This window comes from Triticum urartu, chromosome 3A, assembly GCF_056163025.1.
Source record: "Triticum urartu cultivar PI428250 chromosome 3A, HENAU_Tu73, whole genome shotgun sequence".
Taxonomy (NCBI): Eukaryota; Viridiplantae; Streptophyta; class Magnoliopsida; order Poales; family Poaceae; genus Triticum; species Triticum urartu.
The window spans coordinates 677883094-677905420 of record NC_141875.1 but is presented as its reverse complement, the minus strand read 5'-3'; the positions used below and the strand labels follow the sequence as shown (position 1 = coordinate 677905420).

General features: G+C 46.4%; 1 pseudogene; it reads right to left on the bottom strand.

Annotated features, from left to right (window-relative positions):
- Window positions 1-12958: 12958 nt before the first annotated feature.
- LOC125549169 (putative ribonuclease P/MRP protein subunit POP5) lies at window positions 12959-14406 on the bottom strand (annotated as a pseudogene).
- Window positions 14407-22327: the final 7921 nt, after the last annotated feature.

Sequence of the window (22327 nt, the reverse complement as noted above, 5' to 3'; positions counted from 1 at the left end):
GACTGTGCAGCTTGGCGTGAGGGTATGTGACCTCTTTCCTTTTCTGAATCGCCATGCCACCCAACTCCGTATTAGAGCCATCAGCAAACTCAGTACGGCGGTTTAGATGGAAAAGATCTCTGAACAATTCCACTGTGGGCTCCTCTTGAAAGAACACCTCACAGAGCACTTGGAAGTGGCACATATTTGTAACAGAGTTGGGGCCAGTGTCTTGCGGATGGAGTTGGAAATCGGCTAAAACATCCCGGTAAAATTTAGAACCGGGCGGCTTAAAGCCCCGGGCTAAGTGATCTAAGAAAACAACAACCTCTCCTTCTTGAGGTGTGGGAGGGCATTCTTTGCCAGGAGCCCTCCAATGGATAGTATCTTTGCTGCCTAAGGCGCCAATCAGGACTAAATCGTCCAGTTGATCCTCTGTGACGCGAGAAGGAACCCAATTGCACTCGTATACTTGCTTGTCCATGATGGAATCTACAAGGTAGAAGTTCCCAGTTCAAAAATGCATTTGATCAAAGTACGTTGGTATGGGCACTGTTAAACCGGAGACAGAACTATCTGAACCAGAGTTTCATGAAGCAACCAACATCTGGCGGTTCAATAAGGGGACTAATGGTATATACCGGTTTGCCAATTTTTTCTACAAAGTTAAACCGCCTGGTCTAAGCATTGAACAGTCAAGACTGCAGATGAGTAAGTACACAAAAACAGATTTCACAAGATTATACTACAGCTTTGGATCTGGAACATGTTTATAAAGGAGATAAATATTCAAGGCCCAAAAGGAGCAGTGCCGAATTAATAAGCGAAGGTACGGATAAGATCTATGGTCTTAATATGCGAAAGTGAAAACGGAGGATAAAAACTACTGCTACACAGAGCGAAGATTCACAGACTCGTCTAAGGATCTATCATATGAACAAGAAGCAAGCGATGAATGCTAGAGAACATGGAAACCCTAGAACAGATCTATGATGAAAAGGATAGAAGACTTACCGGAGCTGAGGAAGAAGCGGAAGGTCGCCGCGGTGCTCTGGTACGCTCAGGGTGATGCAGCGGCCAAAGTTGGTGCAGAGGTCGACGGCGGCGGCGGAGCTCTGAAGCTGGGCGACGCAAGGAAGATGAAGCAGAAGGGCACGAAGGGGAAAAATAAATGACCCTTCGGTCCTATTTATAAAGCAAGGGACATGGGTCAGGCGCAAAAATCAAGGGGCCGCAAGTTTGGAAACAGAGTTGTCGCCTCGATTATCGCAGATCTATTAAACAAGAAGGTATCATGGATAGTTTCTTTATGACAGATGACGTCACGCCGGTTTACAGCAATCAGAGAAGATGACATCACGGCGGTTCACCAAACTACAAGAAGATGTTGAAGATGAAGTTTTTGCTAAGGATTGACATGAACCTGTTCAAATCAATCTGGGGCCTAATGTTGGGGATATTACTACTGGGCGTAAACCGGCCTATCTGGGCCGGATTAACTTCATCAGTAGTTAAGTATGTTAAAGCCCATGAAGGTAGATGAGGGCTCAAGACCCATAATCGGTTGAGAGCCTGTAGCCGTAAACCGGCGTCAATATGTAACTTGTATTGTAAGTTAGGAATAAGTAGAGACCAAACCGGACACATCTATGAGCCGGTGTTGGGACTCTGTAAACCGACGGGCGTCACCCATGTATATAAGGGGACGACCTCGCGGCAGTTCAAGGGACAACAAACAACAACTCGAGACATAGGCGAAGCTTGTTTGCTCCCTAGTCATCGAAACACCCATCAATTCCATCACAACTAGACGTAGGCTTTACCTTCATCGAAGGGGCCGAACTAGTATAAACTCTCTTGCGTCCTTGTGTCCGCTTTAACCCCTTCAAGCTAACCCGTCGCGATGGCTCCACGACTAAGTCCTTTCTCTAGGACATCTGCCGTGATAAAACCACGACACCAGCCGTGACTATGAAGCCAGTCTGGTTAATATGATGAAGGATAAATACGAGGTAACTTCCATATGCTCTTTCCTGCTTGTATGCTTCAATACTTGCTGACTCTCCTAGCCCCCAAGGGCCGGTTTGTAATCTTCTTTCAAACCGGGACTTACTAACATAAATCTTAATACTTTGAAATTCGCCGATGTAGCCCCCAAGGGCCGGTTCAACTTAGCGTAGTTAAACCGGTACTTTAAGTAATTGAGATTGCCGCATCAGAATATATATATGAGCAAATAGCCATTAGCCCCCAAGTGCCAAGTTGAATACTTGTATTGATCTTGGGACTTTGTAAGCAATTGAAAGATGAAGATCGAATATGCATTGGCCCCCAAGTGCTAAGTGCATAACTTGTTATGTGGTTGGTACTTCAATCCTTGTACCGTTTTGTTGAAGCATATAACTGTCTGCATGCAGGCGGAGCTGAAGACGAAAGAAAGCCAAGTCGCCGATCTCCAAGAAAACCTGAAAACCCAACAAGCTGAAACCTCCAAAGCAAAAGAGGAATTAGCCAACGCTTTAAGCGCCATGGAACAGCTTAAGGAGAGCTTCAAGAAGAAGCGGGCGGATTGGGCCACTGAAAAGTCCGCTTTAATCAAACGAGTAGAGGATGCCGAGGCTGCACTAAAACCAGTGGCGGATGAACTGACCAGCATAAAGCGGCACGTGCATGCCATGACTACTGCTATCTTTGGTAAGCCAGTTTGTCTTCTGAATTGGCTCTGCCTTCTTACAGAGTTGCCGGTTTATTAACCCTTTATGGTATTTCAGGGACACGCATTGGTCACTTGGGGTCAGATGTGCGGAAGAAACTGAAAGCCGCCTATACATTGGTTGAACAATTGTATACTGGTGCCCAACGGATCATCTGTACCGCATCCCATAACAAACCGGCGCCCACTTTGATTCAAGACACTCTGATGAAACTGTCGGTGCTTCCTGCCCGGGTTGAAGAGCTGAAGAAATCTGCTGCTCGAACCGGTGCGATCAATGCCTTCATCCGGGCAAAAGCCTGGGTGCCGGATTTTGATCATATTGAAGCGGCTCAGGGCTATCCCAGCTTGAAGGAAGACGGGTCAGAGTTTGGTGAAGCGGATCTGCGAGCAATAAACCGGGAGGTACGTCCGCTAGCTTGTCAATTGGCTGAAGAAGCAGACTTGTCTCATTATCAAGCCCAATATGACAATCAGAACAAGCGAATAGCTGCACCAATCCATGAATCGAAAAATCTGATCCCTCCAATCCGTAAGCATACTTACGCTCCCGATATTGACCCGTCATTGCTGATCCATGATGAAGTTGTTTTTCAAGCATTAATGGGAATCGACTGGACAACTGTTGATTTCCAGCCACTGGGTAGAGAAGCGGAGGCTGAAGCGGCGCAGGATGACCCACAACCATCAGGCCAGGCTGGTGACCAAGCTTGAACCGGAAGCCGGTTTTAAAACTGCCTCTCCTTTGCGAAAAACAATGATATTATTTTGGGCACCGTGTTGCCTTGTAATAGGCTAGATGATACTTTTGATGTTGATATGCCTTCATGCATAATCTATTCTTCCTGTGATGATGAACTTTCCAAAGCACTTTCTGCAATAAGAAACTCCTCAAGTGCCACCGTGGTTGTACCGTCAGGCGGAATATGATGTCTGCATATATGAAGTCAAAACATCCAAAAAAATTAAGTATATGACCAAATTTTTGAGATACATAATACCTGCCATCGTTGAGCGTGAAGTTGGCTTGGCCAATCTTGAAGTGGAGTTTTGCAAACCCACACTGTTGGAGGAGATAACAGCCCCTGTATATATATGACGCTGGTTTACCATGTAAACCGTGTCGGGTTATAATAAACACCGTGTTACTCCATAAGAGGATGTTAACAACAAGGATCAAACCGGGCAAATAGTCTCCGAATTGACGTGAACTGTGTTCCGTCAATTGATTGGTTGAAAACTTTGTCGGTTTAAAAAAAACGCAATAAAAAAGAAAAAAAGTATCTTGCAAAGAAAAGTGTGAAGCAAAAGCAATGACAAAACCGTTTGCAAAAAAGGTTTATTTGAGCTGATCAAATGGCGTTACCATGGCCGAACACGACCAAGCTCCCGTTAGGTGTAACTATGGTTCTAGTCAGCCAGGTCCCCAAATGAAACCGTGGCATTTATGCCGACCAAGTGGCATGGCAATGGTTCGGGTTCGACCAAGCCCTCAAGTGATTCTGTGGCCTTAGGCCGATCAAGAGGCATGACTGGTTCAGACGTGACCAAGTCCCCAAGTGATCTGGTGGCTCTCGCCTATCAAGAGGTATGGTATTGGTTCGAACACGACCAAACCTCCAAGTGATATAACATGATGCTTTTAAAAAGAGAACTCAAGGGGTAAACCGGAGGCCGCTTTAGAACAACTCCGTGTAACCACACATGATGTAAAAGAACAGATACCCCGCTTTAGCTGAGGTTCCGGTTTATTATATTTAATCATAATATATACATCGTTGTAATATGTACATAAGTAGAACCAATGCTCAGGTATAATAAGGCCAAAGATGAGCTATGTTCCACGGCCTGTTGGTCTCCTCCTCTGATGTACGTGAGTCCTTATGCTCTCGAATATCGATCAGATAGTATGACCCGTTGTGCAGATTCTTGCTGACCACGAAAGGCCCCTCCCAAGGTGGGGATACTTATGCATATCAGTCTGATCTTGGATGAGCCGAAGCACCAAATCTCCTTCCTGGAAGGTTCTGGTTCTGACTCGGCGATTGTGATAACGACGAAGATCCTGTTGGTAAATCGCCGATCGGGCGGCTGCTATGTCACGCTCTTCATCCAACCGGTCCAAAGCATCTTGCCGTGTTGTCTCGTTGTCCGCTTCAATATAAGTCGTCACACGAGGTGAATCATGACGGATATCACTGGGGAGAACCGCCTCCGCTCCATAAACCATGAAGAACGGTGTGTATCCTGTTGACCTGTTGGGTGTTGTATTGATGCTCCATAACACAGATGGTAATTCTTCTACCCAACAACCCGGCGTTCTCTGCAAAGGAACCATGAGCCGGGGCTTGATGCCTTTCAAGATCTCTTGATTAGCTCTTTCTGCTTGACCATTGGACTGTGGGTGTGCCACTGATGAAATGTCGAGCCGGATGTGCTCCCGTTCACAGAACTCCTTCATGGCACCTTTGGACAAATTGGTACCATTATCTGTGATGATACTGTGTGGAAAGCCAAACCGGAAAATCACTTTTTTAATGAACTAAACCGCCGTGGCCGCATCACACTTGCTAACAGCTTCTGCCTCCACCCACTTTGTAAATTGTTAACCGCCACCAGGAGGTGGGTCTTCTTATCTTTGGACCTTTTGAAAGGCCAACCATATCCAGCCCCCAAGTCGCAAACGGCCAAGTAATTGGAATCATTCTCAATTCTTGAGCTGGTACATGAGCACGTCTCGAGAACTTTTGGCAACCATCACATCGTCTGACCAGATCCTCTGCATCAGCATGAGCAGTTAACCAATAGAAGCCATGGCGAAACGCTTTAGCCACCAGAGATTTTGAACCGGCGTGGTGACCACAATCTCCTGCGTGGATCTCACGCAAAACACGGCCTTCTTCAGGAGACACACAGCATTGAAATGCTCCTGACACACTGCAATGATGCAACTTGCCGTTGATAATAGTCATGGACTTGGATCGCCGGATTATCTGTCTGGCCAGAGTCTCATCCTCTGGTAACTCGCCCCGATTCTTGTACACCAGGTAGGGAAGCGTCCAATCCGGAATAACATGAAGAGCTGCCACCAATTGAGCCTCCGGATCAGGAATAGCCAAATCCGCTTCACCAGGGATCTTGACCGACGGGTTGTGCAGCACATCCAGAAAAACATTGGGCGGAACCGGTTTGCGCTGAGAGCCTAGCCGGCTTAAAGCGTCCGCTGCTTCATTTTTCCGCCGGTCCACATGGTCCACCTGATATCCTTTGAAATGACCTGCAACAATATCCACCTCACGACGATATGCCGCCATGAGTGGATCCTTAGAGTCCCAAGTGCCAGACACTTGCTGAGCCACGAGGTCCGAGTCACCGAAGCACTTAACTCGACCTAGATTCATCTCCTTAGCCATCCGGAGACCATGGAGCAAGGCTTCATACTCAGTTGCATTGTTAGTACAAGGGAACATTAAGCGGAGAACATAACAAAACTTATCACCTCGTGGGGAAGTTAATACGACTCCAGCCCCCGAACCTTCCAATTTCCTGGATCTGTCAAAATGGATGGTCCAATATGTGTGATCCGGCTTTTCTTCAGGTGCTTGCATTTCCGTCCAATCATTGATAAAATCAACCAGTGCTTGAGACTTAATCGCCGTCTGAGGCACATACTTCAAATCGTGCGGCCCAAGCTCTATAGCCCACTTGGCAATCCGGCCAGTTGCTTCCCGGTTCTAGATGATATCCCCCAAAGGAGCAGAACTGACCACCGTAATTGGATGCCCTTGGAAGTATTGTTTAAGCTTCCGGCTTGCCATAAAAACTCCATACACCAGCTTTTGCCAATGCGGATACCTTTGCTTGGGCTCAATGAGCACCTCACTGATATAATAGACCGGACGTTGAACCGGATGCTCCTTACCTGCCTCCTTTCGCTCCACCACAATAGCCACGCTGATCACCCGAGCATTAGCAGCAACATATAGCAGTAACGACTCCTTGTCAATGGGAGCGGCGAGCACAGGCGGATTGGCCAATTGCCACTTTAAGTCCTCAAATGCTTCATCAGCAGCAGAACTCCATACAAACTGATCTGTCTTCTTCAACATCTGATACAAAGGGATTGCCTTCTCACCAAGACGACTGATAAACCGGCTTAACGCGGCAATCCGGCCTGCCAGGCGTTGAACATCATTGATACACTTCGGTTTAGCCAGGGAGGTGATGGCTGCGATCTTCTCCGGATTAGCCTCAATTCCCCTATTGGACACCAGGAAGCCTAATAACTTGCCCGCCGGTACACCAAAGACGCATTTGTCCGGATTAAGCATCATCTTGTATGTCCTCAGGTTATCAAAAGTTTCCTTTAAATCACCAATCAGAGTCTCCTTCTCCCTGGATTTAACCACGATATCATCCACGTAGGCATGTACATTACGGCCAATCTGTTTGTGTAGACAATTTTGCACACGACGTTGATAAGTTGCCTGGGCACTCTTGAGCCCAAAGGGCATAGGCACATAGCAGAAGGCTCCAAAGGGAGTTACGAGTGCCGTTTTCTCCTGGTCCTTAACTGCCATTTTGATCTGATGATAGCCAGAATATGCATCCAAAAAACTTAAACGCTCACAACCCGCCGTAGCATCAATAATTTGATCAATACGGGGGAGGGCAAAAGGATCTGCTGGACAAGCTTTATTAAGATCTGTGTAATCCACACACATGCGCCAGGTGCCGTTTTTCTTAAGGACCGGCACCGGATTGGCAAGCCACTCAGGGTGAAAAACCTCAACAATAAAACCAGCTGCTAAGAGCCTGGCTACCTCTTCTCCAATTGCCTTGCGTCTTTCTTCGTTAAACCAGCGGAGGAACTGTTTCACCGGTTTGTATTTAGAATCCACATTAAGGGTGTGCTCAGCGAGTTGCCTCGGTACACCTGGCATGTCAGAGGGCTTCCATGCAAAAATGTCCTGATTCTCACGGATGAACTCGATGAGCGCGCTTTCCTATTTCGGATCCAAATTAGCACTGATGCTGAACTGCTTGGACGAATCGCCAGGTACAAAGTCAACAAGCTTAGTTTCTGCTGCCGATTTGAACTTCAGGGCCGGATCATGCTCCGTAGTTGGCTTCTTTAATGGAGTCATGTCCGCCGGATCAACATTGTCCTTATAATACTTCAGCTCCTCGATGGCACAAACCGACTCTGCATAGGCCGCATCACCTTCCTCGCAATCCAAAGCGATTTTGCGGCTTCCGTGAACCGTTATTGTCCCCTTGTGACCCGGCATCTTGAGCTGCAAATACACATAACAGGGCCGTGCCATAAACTTGGCGTAGGCCGGTCGCCCAAATAGGGCGTGATATGGACTTTGGATTTTCACCACTTCAAACATCAATGTCTCCGACCTGGAATCATGATCATCCCCAAAGGCCACTTCCAGAGCTATCTTACCAATAGGATATGCTAATCTGTCAGGTACTACACCGTGGAACACCGTATTAGACGGTTTAAGATTTTTATCTGTCAGTCCCATACGACGGAAGGTCTCATAGTACAAGATATTAATGCTGCTACCTCCATCCATGAGCACCTTGGTGAACTTGTAACCTCCCACCTGAGGCGCCACCACCAGAGCCAACTGACCCGGATTATCGACCTGGGGAGGGTGATCCTCTCTGCTCCATATGATTGGCTGTTCAGACCAACGTAGATAACGGGGTATGGCCGGTTCAACAGAGTTGACCGCCCGCCTCTGAACCTTCCGGTCTCGCTTGTCCAAGCTAGTGGTGAAGACATGGTACTGCCCACTACTCAACTGCTTTGGGTTGCTCTGGTAACCTGACTATTGCTGCTGTTGGTTGTAACCACCCTGGTTGTTCTGACTATTTTGACCATTATGTCCGCCCGGATTACCATTAAATCCTGAACCGGAACTTCCTCCACCGTAACCCGGCCTGGATCCTGAGCCACCGCCAGATTCGTGATCATACCGGAAATTATTAGAATTCTTGAACTCCTGCATAATAAAGCAATCCTTCCAAAGGTGGTTTGCTGGCGCCTCCTTCGTCCCATGTCTTGGACAGGGCTGGCTTAGCAGATAGTTTAGGCGGTCTGGGTTAGGGTTGGGTGCCCCATTACGATTTTTCGGTTTACCCTTGCATCGCTGGCCATTGTCCTGTGCGTTGGTATTAGCCACAAAGTCCATGTTACCATCCACTTTACGCTTGCCTCCACCACCATTGCCTGCCCAATGATGCTGCTGACCTTTGGAGTTGCTGTTCCTCTTTCCCTTTCCTGTCTTGTCATCATCAGATTCGGGATCCTTGGTACTATCAGAATCAGCATATTTCACCAAAGCGGCCATGAGGGTCCCCATGTCAGTGCAATGACGCTTCATCCGTCCCAACTTCAGCTTCAGGGGCCCAAACCGGCAGTTGCCTTCTAGGGTTAATACTGCGGTGTCAGCGTTGATGCGGTCTGATGAGTGCAACACTTGTGAAACCCGGCGCACCCAATGAGTCATTGATTCTCCTTCCTCCTGGACGCATGCAGCTAAGTCCACTATCGACATAGGCTGTTTACATGTATCCTTAAAATTGCTGATAAACCGGGCTCGTAATTGGGCCCATGAACTGATAGAATTAGCCGGCAAGCTTTTTAACCAAGTACGGGTCATTCCTTCAAGCATCATGGTGAAGTATTTCGCACACGCCGCGTTATCCACATCAAGAATCTCCATGGCCATCTCATAGCTCTCCACCCATGTCTCTGGAGGCTGATCCGCCGTGTAATTTGGTACCTTGCGCGGGCCCTTGAAATCCTTGGGCAGGCGCACATTGCGTAAAGCGGGGATAAGGCAAGGCACCCCCAAAGAACTAGAAGTAACACCAGGTTCGATCGAGATAGTTGGGCGAACCGGCGTGAGCTGCCGAGCCTGATGCTGTGTGGCTAACTCGGACTCCCTGCGCGCTCGGGCCCGGTTCACCACTTCCTGAGCGTTATCAGCACCACCCGTCGGGTTGTTGCCACGGGGTGCTCCACGTCGTTCGTTACTCGACACTGCCGGTTCATCCATATGTCTGCTATAGCTCCGGCTTGGACGGGGGGTCGAGTGGATCCGGTCGCGGCTGTACGAGTATGCTTCCTATTGGACCAAAGCTGTCCTCAAAAGCTCCTTGACCCGTCGCGTCTCTACTGCCTGCGGCGAATCACCTTCAATTGGAATGGCCTCCAGTCGTGCAGCAGCGGCAACGAGATTGTCCATCGGGTTGGAGTAGTGACCCGGAGGTGTTAAAACAGCCTGAGGTATAACGGTGTTTTGACGAGGCGGGTCCATCTGACGAGGCTGAACCGGTGCACCGGTCCCGGGAGCTTCCGCCCGGTTTCCCTCCAGCGGATTGCCGGTTCCTACTCCTGGAGTGTTGAAAAGGTCTCTGGCCTCAAAAACCAGAGGCAAACGGGATCGGTACTTCCTCCTCATGACTTCCTGCGACGCACTCTGGTCCAACATGAGCCTATAGGCTTGTGCATCTAAAGCGGCCCGCTCCGTGGCCATCCTGGTGTCCTCAGCTGCCAGATCTGCCTTGGCCTGGGTGATCTGTTCCTTCACTTTTGCAATCTCGGCGTTGTGAACGCCCTGATCCGCCGGATTAGCCTCCGTCATAAGCACAGCCAATGCATCAAATAGCTCTGATAGAACTTGAGCCGGCGGGCGCACAGGGCCTCCTGCCCCGGCAGCCGTCGCCGCTGCTGAACCGGAGGTTGTTGCCGCAACGGTCGAAGAATGAAGCGCTGCTTGTGTGCCAGTCATGAATATTCCAACCCGGTTGGGCAGATCAGAGGGGTCCGGAATACTGTCGCCATCGGAACAGCCCCAATCCGGCCGTCTTGTAGCTGATAAAGAGATTCGGTTTCTCCGGTCGATGACTCGTCATCGGAACAAACGATGGTATCACCGCGAGATTCCGATCCATCCTCATAACTTCCTCCATGGATGACTCCCACGAAGGCACGCTTCATGGCCGGTTTAACCCGGGCGGATCGCGCACGCTGAGCCGTCTCGACGAGGTCGGTGCAGATGTACGGCTCAGGGCCCGGTTCACCGATCTTGCCAATGAAAACGTGAATCCCACCAAAGGGGACCCGATACCCGTACTCAATTGAGCCGGCCTCGGGGCCCCAGCCTGCGTCGTCGATGTAGAACTTGCCGCGACGACTCTTAGTCATCCGGCCTACAGCGTAGCCCTCGAGTCCTTCAAAGCGGCCCTCCAAGAACCGGAAACCATCATGCGATAGCTCCACGGTGGGCGCCAACTGTCGTGCCTTTGTCACGGCAGATGTCCTAGAGAAAGGACTTAGTCGTGGAGCCATCGCGACGGGTTAGCTTGAAGGGGTTAAAGCGGACACAGGGACGCAAGAGAGTTTATACTAGTTCGGCCCCTTCGATGAAGGTAAAAGCCTACGTCTAGTTGTGATGGAATTGATGGGGTTTCGATGACTAGGGAGCAAACAAGCTTCGCCTATGTCTCGAGTTGTTGTCTATCTTTGAACCGCCGCCGGGTCGTCCCCTTATATACACGGGTGACACCCGTCGGCTCACAGAGTCCTAACACCGGTCGATATTCGTATTCCGAGTTGGTCTCTCCTTATTCCTAACTTACAGTACAAGTTTATATACAAATCCCGGTTTATAGCTACAAGTCTTGAACCGGCTACGGGCCTTAGGCCCTCATCTGCCTTCTTGGGCTTTATCACTCTGGAACTACTGATGAAGTTGACCCGGCCCAGATAGGCCGGTTTACGCCCAGCAGTAATATCCCCAACAGGAAACCTTCCTCGTTTGAGGAGTTAGGGCATGTACAATGCATAGCCCAACGGTGATGCTCGTATGCCATGTAGGATCGGATATCAGGTATAAAGTAGGTTCAGATACGGAAGTGAGATCCTCTACAGGAGACGGGTGCTTAGAGAGAAAAAGTGTGGTCCGGTGTCAAAAGTTGAAAATGTTAGAGTGAAAAGTAGAGATGCATGTGTACTAGAGTCTTTATTTTCTATTTCTTAATGAGGTCCACTAGTGGTAGCTTGCATTGGAAAGAAAAAATAAATGTAGGTGCCTCAAACTATTTTTTATCATGAAGCATCTGTATCCATATGTCACCATTGTACATGCCCTTAGCGCCATCCGAGCGACCTTGAAGGACCTGGGGACTATTGCCCCCTTCCCCTTCCCCCAAGATAGGGACATGACAAGGATTTGGCCCTACATGACTAACGGCCCCAGTCATCAGAAGAAGTCGAATAGCATGAAGCCCGTCCAGGTAAAAACCGCAAGCATCCTACCGGATCAAGATGTGATCAATCGAGGTGAACGTTACCCGCGATACCGTCAAGACGGCTCTTATGGTAAATTCACTAGTAACTGCCATCATAATGCATCATGGCCTGTAACAACTCTTTTAACTCCACCTTTTCACCGTAGTATACAAGGTGAGAAGGGCATGAGACATAGACATGTTCACTCAAGTCTATAGGCTAGACAAATCCTTTGGCTCGCACAAGAGAGCAGGAGTAGGGTATTACCCTTAGAACAGGGGGGCTAAACCTGGGTAGAACCTCCAATGTATGAAATCTCATGCCTAAATCTTCTACATCCTTGCCTCCACAAAATCCCCAAATCATGAATATTGCCACGAAATACACACGATACTTGTCTTCAAAATAATACCATGAAATTGTTTTCGTTGCGCATAGTGCACATATGTTCCATCTCAATACCGTCTTGTTGGTTTGTTGATGTGGAGATTGTAAAAAAAATCTCCCAAAATCAACTGATGCAAGTTGCCATTTTCAAGCAACTTACAAATAGTAAGCACGGATTGATAATGACTTGCATTTTCTTGAGAACCTTCAATATGCATTTACCTAGTAAGTTAGATATATGTGCTAGTCTTTAATGTTCTTCTTTTAGTTGATCGAGTCAAACCAGAAATAAAGTTGTTCAAAATGAACATGAACTGAGACCAACCTGGAGACTAGAGCCAACAATTTCATGAACTAACTTCTTGGTGTAATGCAACAGCAGCCAGAGAACATTAGTTGGTAGCCATGTTAGTTGGAACCTAGACCATTGGGTGGTGAGCCATTGAACAGCGGGTACAGAGGCACAATTCCTCACTGTACATCTGTAAGTTCTCCAGAGAATTGATATGCCTCGAGTCTCTGAAAACAAGAATAATGGCGGGCGAAACAAACTTCCATCTTCACTAACTATCTAGCCCCTTAAGTTTGCCAAAGCAACTCTGCACGGACTCGATGATCTTCGGCGTGATACTATCACCAGCAGCCAGCTTGTACTGCTCAAACTTCGCTTCTTCACACTCCAACGCGGCTTTCTTGCAGGCCCTGATACTTCCTGGAAATGAAGTTGCGCTGGTCTGGCACATGGCCTTGCAAGCATTTCATTCTATTAGGGGCTCAGCAAAATAACAAGTGCAGTTGGGTCAAAATGCCAAACAATATGAGGATAATCATCAAACTATATGTGGAGAAACATTATCAGCCAAAGTTTGTGCACTGAAAACACTCAGAACTAATCTGGATTCTTGGTGAGAAAAGCAGTTTTAACAAACTCAACAACATAGACGCGTGTAAAGGAATCAGAAAGACGTTGCTGTGATTGCTAACAGAACTTCACCTTACACTGAAAAGCTATATTGTACTTGAATCAGACATAAAAAGGAATATGTTTTATTAAGAAGTCGAAACTAAAAAGAACTGTTGACCAATTTGATAAAGAGATGAGCATATCAGCTTGTGAAGATATGACATTGCATTCAATAATTTGTAACACCCTACGGCCCAACAAGCCTAACAGATTTCCTAGCACACCATTTGCACTTCTGGGTGTTGGTAGGTTTTGGGGATGCTGTTGTGAGGCATGTCCTATGTGGATGACCTCGACTTATTTCCTTTTATTTTTTGTAAGCCGATTCGTTTGGCATTATCATAATTAAATAACACTCCTTTTGAGAAAAAGGAAAATTGCACTTCAGTTCTCGTCCGTGCAAATGGATTAACCCGGAAAGTGCTACGTCTTGGGCCAACAAGGGTTGGATGCAAGTGTAATTCAGCCACTCAGGCACCAAGTCATAACACATTAAGACCACAGTGAACACAATTAGATCAGTTACTGAATTCAACTACGAAGCTCATAGTGCATCAAACCAAGTGTAAAAGAAAAAGGAAATAAACTGATGTGGTTCCATCATGTATTATCCACTCACCACTCACATCCAAGAGGTTGAACGACACTGCAGGGATCTACCCAATGCTCCTCACCATTGTGATAGCAGCCAAACTTTTTGGTGATCTTCACGCGACACTTGGATTACGCAAAGCTTCGTCAGAGGATTTACATACTTCACTGCATATGACCGGAGCTCAGAAGTGCTTATAAAGTCTAAAATAAACTGGGAGCACATTACAGGAATATATCATGCTGCCTGGGGGAATTAAAGATGATTTATAAGTTATTAGCACCTTGCAATGATCAAAGAGATGCAGCGAGGCCACACTCCCCAAAGTTGAGCTGGATGTTGTCTCTGATAACTTTGGTTATGTTGAACTGGGTGAGGATGATTGGATCACCCTCTCCTCTGCTCACGTCGATGAAGACCTCCATCACCATGTATCTGTTCTTGAAATGAACCATTGCTTGAGAAAGCTAGTGCTCCTGGTTATAGTGACCTGGATTTTCATACAGATGGATGACAATCAAAATTCAAACCAAGAAAACTCTTGAAGAGAACCAAGGCAGTAAATAGTATAGCCAGCCAGCCCATCAAAAGATCTCCACCACTATAACATCAAATGAGCACGCCGTTACAAATTTCAGTGTGGGTACCGGTACACTAAACCACCAAAAAAAAAAATCACATCAGCACCCTTATTCTTCTTCAATTCATCAGAGAATATGCAAAAGGAAACATTCTTCTTAAATTCAGGTAAAGATATCAGAATCTCACCACTAACCAATATATTCAAAGCTAATGATTGTTTATGGTTCCAAATATGAAAAAAAAACCCACCTTGATTAGCATCTAATGACCACCTAGTCCTCAATCCTGGCTGCTAAAATTGCTGTTACAAATCAATGGGCAATGCCATAATGCATCATACTCTGTTCTCAGATACTCGAATGGTAGAAACAATTCGCGGAGCCAATATTCGAGCAAGTTCCGGGCAAAAAAATCAAGAGCTTGTAGCTACCCCAAAGCATACCATTATATAGAATTTTAAATCAATAATTGCTGTGACGCAGAAGAAAAACATTCAGAGTATTCAGAACTTGAAAAAACACTATACAGGGTCTACTACTCTAGTTCGTCTCAGTTGCAGACTTGCAGTACGACCGATCTCCGGCGCCTCCTAAGGCCCCGCCTCACGCGCGTCGCCTGCGCGGAAAGATATGACGGAAGCGCGCGCGCGACCGATCTCCGCCTCCCTCGTCCTTCCTGGTCGCCGTCGACCTCCTCTCTCCGTCTCCTGCGCCGACGGCCGAAGTCCTCGGACAGAGGAATCCGGCAGGTTTGCAATAAATTGTCCACGGCGATTGCGGGGAGGGAGAAAGATGGCGGCGGTGACGGAGTAGGACTCTGGCGAGCGGCCGTTCTCGGGGACTACTCCATAAATGGGCTGGGCCAGCGCAAGGGAGGAGAGCATTGGCTCCCTAACATACGTTTTTTCTATCTTTTTTTGAGGGATTTTTTATATTACTTTTATTTATATTTCTAAAATGGAAATATTTTTTGTTAAATTTTAAAAAACTTCACCCCACATTTAAGAAATATTACCGCACTGTTTGCTTAACTTTTAATAAATGTTCATAGCATTCATACAAATGTTTGTGATAATTAAAAAAGGTTACTGCATTTCAAAATAATGTATGTGAATTTTGAGAAATGTGTATACAATTTTAAAAATTGTTCGTGCCATGCACAAACAAATGTTATGTCAAAAATATGTGCGTCAATTTTTATAAAAAAATATATGACTAAAAAATGATTGCTTACTATAGAAAATGTTTCTTATTATAAAAAAAGATGTACATGACGTTATAAATAAATATTTTCACAATTGCCAAAAAATTCGTGACATTAAAGAAAATGTCTATACCATGTAAAGAAATGTTCACGTTGTTGCAAAAAATGTTCCATCCCAACTAAAAAAAATCTTTAACATGTATTAGATAAATCTTTAACATGAATCGATAAAAATGTTCCAAACATGTATTAGAGCAGTTGCATCATAAGACCTCTGGATTTGGCTCTCTTTTCTTTGGCATGACCGGGTCACATGATGAGATCAATGTTTTGCACTGGTCTCCATTATTTCCTAGGTTGACCATGGGACAAGCTCCATTGTGCAATTATACCATCAATGGTCATGACTATAACATGGACTAGTATCTTTGTGATGGTATCTATCCTCATGAGAGACATTCGTTAAGACCATCTTTGTGCCAAGGGGTCAGAAAAGAACTCACTATGCCCAAAGACAAGAAGGAGTTAGAAAGAATAGGGAAAGGGAAATTGGAGTGGTCAAAGCCTGTTGCACTTGTACGAGGAATTGCAAAAATATGAAATCCAGAGACACTGTGGAGGGTAATGATATTGTGTGATCATGCAAAACATGATTATGAAGAATGAAGGTGAGACGGTTAACACCGGTCTGGATTTTGAGCACGTGGGTGATTCTATCTAGCTTACACCAATAATCTGCAGACTTTTCAGGAGTTCTTCCAAAGCATCAAAAGATCCAGTATTGGAGAAATTCATGAGAAGCTTTAGAATGATCTGATTGATTATCTGTGGGCGATTCAAGGGGGCAACTAGAACATATGTTGGACTAAGTTGAATCCAGACTTGAACTATTTTATTTAAAACTCCATGTTTGGATTGTAATATTATATTTGAACTATTGTTGCACTGGGATATTTGTATGCTATTTATGGATGGATTTATCAGGAGTTACTTTAGGTGCTCTGGACATAAGGGGAAAAAACAAAGACGGACATTTCATGTACGTGGTTGGATGGTCGACTCCTCTATCGGTATGTCCAATTTGATAATCTGCGTTGGAGTTGTCCTAACCTCCAAACACAATTCACACATCTTCCCATGCCGACCTTCATGTTCGTTCTGGCATCCCGTTGCCTTTTACTTGTGTGCATCCTAACTATGAGGCCGAGTGTGTGCTCTTTCTGTTTGTATCCTCTTGATAAATCATTTTGAGCCAATAAAAATCACCCTTTTGTCAGAAAAAAATATATTTGCTAATTAAGTAACTATGGAATTGCTTCTTGAGAACAAACAAGATGGAGTTCATAGAGGGGAAGGAGAAAAACAAAGATGAACTAATACAATGGGTAGAGGCCTAGAGGGGGAAATATCTAAAAACAAGTTTTTTTGAGGAACCGATAGGAACGCCACCTATTTATTATGAAGATGAAAATATATACAGAGTGGCATGTTCGCGGGAGGGTACATGCTGGAAACCCAAACAAAATAACCGCATGTCAACTACTGACATGGTTACGTATGACGCGAGGGCTAAAACCTAGACTCGGGCCGTTGCAGGATGTCCTCATAGGCCAGGTGAGCAACCTCGATGTCACGCCGAAGAAGTCGATGAAGAATTGCACCTCTTTCCACATCGGCCTGACACGTGGATGGTGCGTGTTGACATTAATTGCTTCTCGCAGATGTTCTCGATGAAGGTTTTCTTTTTTCTTGGGCGCCATGTAGTCGTACAGCTTTGTGTCGCGGCGTCAGGTTTGCTGCAGATCGGTGTAGATGCATGCTGGTGTCACAGGCTTCGTCGTAGCTAGTATGGGCATGGCGGAGTGGATCAGTGGATGGTGCGTCCGTACCGGGACGACGGGGCCGTGCGCGCCGAGTTGACGAAGATGTGGAGACGCGCGGCTCGCGCAGGTCGACCAAGGCTGGAAGGGCTCGGTGTAGATCATATGGGTATGGTGCCGATGTCGATCGATGCATATACGCTCATGCATGTGGTGCTAGCTGCACGTACGTGAACGTCATGAGCTCATACATGTGCATGACGTTGCATGGAGCCGGAGTAACATTGGCGGAGCCCTCCTGGCCCATGATCGTGGTGGACTGTCCTTTGCGTCGATGGTGACTGCGTGTGCGGCGCCTGTGATCCTACCCATGCGTCCATGCGCGCGGTCCGTGGAGGTCAATGCAGCCGTAGGCGGACGACGATGAAGCGTGGCCGGATGCTGTGCGTTCGTCTTGTGCTGCCGGGAAGAGTCGTTGCTTGCTCGGTCGGAGGCCGGAGTCCCGGCGGCACGTGTTGACAGAGATTGGATCGCACTCTGTCGCCTGCTGGGTGTCGACGCGCTCGAACGCATGCCCGGCTGCTGGTTGCTGAGTGTCCTTGGAGTCTCGTGATATTGATATGAGAAAAGTATATATGTGGTCCCTCAACTCTTTCGAAAGTTTAGATTCGGCCCCTCAACTTCAAAACCGGCAAAGCTTAGTCTCTCATCAACTCTTTAAACCGGATAAGTTTAGTCCTCCGTCTGGTATTGCTGCTGACTCGGCATGGTTTTGACCGGTCTTTGCTGATGTGGCAAAATTTCTCTCTCCTAGTCATCGTATCTCTTCTTCCTCTCATCTCTCTCTAGTGGGCATTTGATCAAACAACTCGTGTGCGCGTCTGCAGTCTGCACTTCCGCCAACGGTGGTGCATTGCCATTTGCCAAAGCAAAGTCGGACAGGTTGCTGATCCGGAGGTCTTTTGGGTATGGAGGCGCACAGCCGCGAGCCACACATGGTCCGCACGCTAGCCGACTCGCTTGCGTCCTTTACAAACGTCGCTGCCGCGAGCCTCGCACACCTCGTCGCATCTAGCGCTCCATCAAGGTATCCTGCAGTGCCTACTCCTTGTGACCCTGCAAGCCGGCCGCCTTAATGGACATCACGCATGGTACAAGCTCCAAAGGCACGCTTCAAACGGCTCCTCGACGACGTGTACACGAGGCTGAATCGGTGCTCCATGCCTGAGGAACGAGGAGTCGACCTCCAGCACTCTTGACGCTTGGCCGATATGAATTATGAACACAATCGAACTGCAGGGCGATGTGCGGGAGCTCCGAACTGTCGCTGGGGTCGCTGGCTCGTGCGTCAACCATCGCCATGCAGCACCCTCTGCACCTCGGGTCTCGGCCGAACCGGCTACCCCCGCGCAGCACTCCCTGCTGCCGTAGGTGCACCCGCAGTCGCCATTGCCGTGCCTGCGTTGGAAGTCGTCGTCGTGCCACAACTCGCATCCGTTACGACATGCCAGAGCGTCGCTGCCGTCATCTCCATCACAGGATGGAGCGCCCGTGCCTACGCTGCTAGAAAAGTACAGGGCATGCCTCACCCGTGGGGTCGTTCCTGGCTACAGTTTTGGTCTAGGTGCGGCGCTTCCTGCAGGTGCTTACCTGGATTGTACAATACCGCTTTGACCATGTAGCTAAACAGGGTTTGACCGAGACAAGGACTAAACTTATCTGGTTTTAAAAGTTGAGAGACTAAGCTTTGCTGGTATTGGAATAGAGGGACCAATTCTATACTTGCAAAAGAGTTGAGGCACGAAAAATATACTTTTCCCTATTGATATTGATGGAGTCTCGTGCTGCCGGGATGTCGACTAGATTTAAGCCAGCCGAAGTTGCGCCCATGCCGAAGATCACTCCATTGTCTCCGGATTTTGATGGATCATGCAGATGCAGGGATTTATTTGTGGCTCAAGAAGAAAAGCAATCTAATATGATTTGATCTACTAGAAATTTGAATTTCTAAGAAATCAAACTAATCTAAACTAGGAACTGACCAGATCTTTGATTGATTGGGTGCCACGCCCGATTAATCTCCCTGGAGGCGGTGCACTGCGGAGGTGGTGGAAGAACCTGGAATTGGAAAAAGAGTTGATTTCCTCTGCTCTTTGCTGTGGGCTTGTGTTTTCTAGAAAAACAAAAATGTTGTGGGCTTGTGACCTTAAAATAAATTGTTGTACTGGGCTCGTTCCTTTTCTGCCTTGCGTTGTTCCCTTTTTCTGTTTTTATGTGTTTTTGCTTTTGTTTTTTCTCTGTTAGTTGTTTTTTCTTTTATTTTTTCATGTGTATTTTTTTATGATGGGTGAGTGTAATTTATACACATAAAAATACTATACAATATGTGTGAAAATTACACTATTATATGATTATTGTTTGCATATTAGAAAAAGTGCAATTTTAGGGAGATGTTGTGTGCAAGTTTTTTAAAACTTTTTCGTTATATTTCTTCTTTAAAGGGTAATACTATTGCCATTGTTCCTTATTTTGAATTTTTAGTTATTATTTCATTTTCTTTCTTCTTCAAGAATAAAACCAGAGCCACTAATTCATTCCTTCTTAGGAATTATTTTTGCGAACATTCCACTATTCTATGTTTATTCTTGCAATTTTTAAAAATGCGTTTTTTGTGAATATTCTGTGCAAATTTTGTCGTTGTATTGTTTAATATTTTTATTTCCTCTATTTTAAAGGGTAATACCAATGCCCACTAATTTATTATTTCTCACAGTAGTGAAGGGGTGAAAATGATGATGGAGATGAAAGGGTAATACTCACCTACATCTACCACGCCTAGAGGGAAATTACTCATGCATCATAAGACAATAACCAATCATCTCGGACAATAAATCAGCAGAAACCATATCAATATCACAAGGAAGATCGACAATGAAATGAACAATCCAAATAGTTTTGACCTCCGGATGAGTGTATGAATAGAGTTTACAACTCGATCTTACAACCTGGAATTCCTCTTACAATAGTGAAGGGTGAAATGATGATGCGGATGAAAGGACCAAAACTACGAAGATCTCTGGAGGCTCTTCAGATCTCTTCTCTATGTGTTCTGGTAGTGGTGGCGGCTAGGGTTCTCTCCTCTCCTATCTTCCTTCATGAAAGTGTCTTGTATAGACGTGGTGGAGCTACTTGTGCCTCATACGACCATCCATGTGAGCGGGTGTGATCGAATGGCAGACCGCGTTTTGCTTTGGCTCGCCTGATGGCTTGGCCTTCAACATGAGAGTTGCTCCATTTAACTTGATTTGTTGTCATTCTCCTTGGTTTACTTTCATATCCGATGTTTCCTGCCAAACAATGGGAAAATGGATTTTCTTCTTTTTTGAAGCATTATCATTAGAAATAATCGAGAAGTGGTATGAGTCCGGCGAAAACTAAGTAAAAATCCTTTGCAAATACTCGTAAATTCTCGAGCCATGAATATCCTCCACGCGTGAACCAAAATTCACAACGCTCCACCTCGCTGTAATTGTTTCTTGCCAAGCCTCGTCATTTCCCACATTGTTTCATACTTGAAGGTGCACTTTCTTCTGCTCGGACTCACAGCCGAGATCGAGATGTATCGGACAGTGGTCCAAAGAAATTGCAGTGAGATGAGTGATACTCGCCATAGGGAACTAAGCCATCCATTTCACTGATCCCAAAGCCTACTCGAGTTTAACTTGAGTGAAAGTAACTCCCATCACCTTCTTCTCAAAAGCCCAAAACTGGCCTTTGTACCCAATGTCCATCAATATGCAAACATCAACAGCTTCACAAAACCCTTGTATTTGTGCACCGTTGCGTTGTCCTATACCTTCATGTTCATCGGGACGAAGAATTTCATTGAAATCACCAATATATAACCAGAGGAGAGCGCTGGAAGTGCTTATGTTTTTGAAGACGTTCCAAGTTCGGTACCTCAAATGAGTTTGTGCTTCTCCGTAAACACAAGTTAACCTCCACATCTCCTTGCCCGGATCAAGTATAGAGCAATCATCATGATAATCAGAATACCCCAAAATCTCGATCTTTATTTCATTGTTATAGAAAATTCCGATTCCTCCGCTTCTGCCTTGGCTATGATTAGAAAAAATTCTATCAAAATCTAGAGTTCCTGCAAGTGCTTCAACCCTTGCTCTGTTGACTTGAGTGTTCAACTATACAGAGAATGGTAGGGGCAAACTTCTTCGCTAACATCCGTGGCATTGCCCACACCACGGCAGTTCCAACATAAGGTACTCATTGTGCCCCGCGACCCTCCAATTTGGAGGACACCGTTTTCACTTCTAGGGTCTTGTTTGCAGTTGCACTCTTCGCTGTTGCGGCTTCTCTATTCCATAGTTCGTCTTTGAACTCTTAGGGTCATGCTTAGAGCTTGGGCTCGAGGGGAGGGACGACTTGTGGTGGGGGTAGCAACAGAACGATGGTACCCAGCGAGTGGCTAGTTATATGTAGCTGGTGACACGGTCAAAGTGTTCCCAACGGTTTTTTGCAATTCCTTTTATTCTTGAGTATGTTTCTTATTTGCCTCCGTATCCACTTCCATAGTGTTGGATCCTCCTGATAGACTTGAGCATTGCCATCAGCACATTCTCCTCCTCCACCCTGAGTCCCCTTCCATTAGAACCTCTTCCACGAGCACCCCGTCCTTTGTGTCTTCCCTGACCCGATCAAGGGCCTGCTCCAAGTTCTTATCATCCATCGAACTTGATACGCTCGTCTCCATGCT